At 47.3% G+C, this 2,575-nt stretch overlaps 1 protein-coding gene across 1 annotated transcript in view; it reads right to left on the reverse strand.

Annotated features, from left to right (window-relative positions):
* ALK (anaplastic lymphoma receptor tyrosine kinase) overlaps positions 1–2,575 on the reverse strand; it is a gene marked incomplete at its 5' end in the record, with an annotated part of 25,357 nt that overhangs the window by 7,721 nt on the left and 15,061 nt on the right. The gene's annotated exons all lie outside the window — the stretch shown is intronic.

Genomic DNA, 2,575 nt, shown 5'->3' on the forward strand with positions numbered 1-2,575 from the left:
TCTCAGAGCCCTGACACAGGTTTGCGCAGCCAACGGCCACAGAAGATGAAGGCTGCCAACTCCTTGTTCCTGCCTCTCTGATGAAGTCCACAGCCCTTGCCAGCAGGAGCCAGATGCTTTAGTGAAAAGGGCAGGCTTAGCACCGGCTCACATTTGCTGGCCTCTGAAGCCAAACCATCAGCTTCTGCACTGAGGCGTGAATCAACGATCCCTGTGGCCAGTCCTGTGGGGGAGGAGGAGATCACTGCTGCCAGTGGGGTGATGATGAACAACTGGGTGGCAGTGGCTGCTTATTCCACAGCAGCCATTTGCTAGCTAATTGTTCATCTGTGGCCTTAGTTATTGGACCAAACAAGCCTATCCCACCCTCTAGCTCTCTCTTATGACACCTACCATTCTGCCCAGCCCAAAAGGTACACGTGTGCGCCGGTGCGAGAGACCAACATGGGTTCTCCAGTGACAGGGACTGATGGCTCTGCCAGCCCGTTTGATGTGATGAAACCTATCTCCAGACTGATGTGATGCTGTGCTAGTCATCCCACCTGATCTAAACCACTGCTAACTGGGACTGGAAATGTGTCCTGGCTGTGCACCAGGCAGCAGCCAGTAGTTAAACAGTGGGCATTCACTGGTAACACCTAAAAAAGTCTTAACTTCTTCTGAAGAGATTAGGAAAAACCCGGCCTTGGTACTTGACTAATGAAACAATTGAAAAATCCTGCATCTCTGTGTGAACAAAGCCTGTTTGGTGTGGTGCCACAAAACAGAACCAAAACCTATGTATCACCTGCCTATAATTTATTACTTACACAGTAAGTTCAGTGTATGTATACTTAACTGATTCTTTAAAACACCGGACTGCCTCTCCTCCTAAACCTTTCTGAAACCACTTCCGAAAAACATAAAGCCTCTACCTCCGCCTCCTTTTGCGGGGAGGGGGGAATAATCTTTTTTTACCTCTGTGAGTTAAAGTGATTCTCCAGCTACACAAGATGGCTACAGTAAGGAAGGATGCAGATGCCGCCTTTTCTCCTTTCAGGGCATAACCGAAGGGAAATTAACATCTCTGTCTAGCCATTGCCTCCTCCTCTGAGCAAGGGTCAGAAACCCAAAGTGAAAAGCCTAATTCTTTACTGTGCAATTGATTCTAGACATGAGCTATAACACAAGGCAGTCGGTAGGCTGAAACCACAAGCTGATTTGAACAGTATAGCTTCCCCCCGCCCTGCCTTTTCTCCCTTCCCCTCCTTGGATGAATTTTCGCCACCTTTATTTGGCTAAATACAGTCCTAAAACAGATGTGACTACCCAGCCAAGGGCAATTTAGCCATGTAATTTGTTTGGAAAACGGGGGTTTGGGATTCATTTTGCAAGAGAAGCAGCTGAGACACTGAAGGATTCACTTTACAGCTTTTGCTCCCCGACGAACGGACAATGCCTGCTGCAATGCACCACTGCTCAGAGCAGTGGGCACGCTGGAAGCGCTAGCACGGCACCTCCCCAGGTGAGGCTGAATCTTGCTAAAGGTGAATGAGATTCTGTGTATTGTTCAGTGTAATCACTCCTCTGTGCAACAGGCTGCACAACACAAAGGAGGGGAATCATTTGTCTGGGTACAAATTATCTTCCAGAGCAGTTTGCCGTGCTGTGTGTGAGAAAGATCAGCACTGAACTTCCCAGAACGGACAGTTCTGCAACGCTCATAATGAGTGAAGACTCCAATTCCAGGCGTCTCTGAATCTACCGACTGCCTCTCTCCAGACTAGGGGGAAGGGACAATCCTGTAATAGATGTGAAACTTTATTAGAAATGGAACACAGAAACTCTTCAGGGCTGTACACCCTGGACCCGTAGGGAAGTATGAAGCTATAGGTTATGGAGCAGACCTGGCTGGCATAAACTGCCAATAACCACAAGAGTATTGTATTGGTGATGTTGGATGAACATCTGGCTTATACATATGATCATTCTTGCTTAGAGTCCAGAACACTCATGGCCTGCTGGCTGAATATTGATTTATTTACATGAAGCACACAGATTAACAATATGTAATAAATAACCTGTGTTATTTTATCTTGACCTCTCATTAAGTTGCATCCCATGTCCTGATAGCTTCTGCAGTGGCTTTAGCTTCCCATTTCACATTCCTCACGATGTCTTCAGTTCCCCCTTCCCCCACTTCACCACCTTCTCCACCCCTGCTCCCTTCCACACTGTTCGAAGGCTGAGTGCATGGCAGCACGCTGTGTGTGTCTTGCTCCAAGCCACACAGGTTCTCACTGGCCTAGCACGCCAAATGGGACAACTGTTCTGCTCAGTGGTCACTCTAACGTGATGCTTTCTTTCTCCTGAAGACTTGTAATTAATGCCAAGTTAATGCCTTTTACACCTCCATTAAATTAGACTCGAGCTGGCAAATGAATTCAAAGTTACTGGCAGGGGAGTGGGGAGAGCAATTGGGACATAAAGGTAGAGAACGAAGAGGTTATTCGTTCTTTTGCAATCAGCCTGAAAGCAGAAGTAGGTGGGAAAGACAAGGTGGTAAGGAAATCAGCAGGCAAATAAACCCTGGAAA

The sequence above is a fragment of the Buceros rhinoceros genome, unplaced genomic scaffold (assembly GCF_000710305.1).
Source record: "Buceros rhinoceros silvestris isolate BGI_N320 unplaced genomic scaffold, ASM71030v1 scaffold10898, whole genome shotgun sequence".
Taxonomy (NCBI): Eukaryota; Metazoa; Chordata; class Aves; order Bucerotiformes; family Bucerotidae; genus Buceros; species Buceros rhinoceros.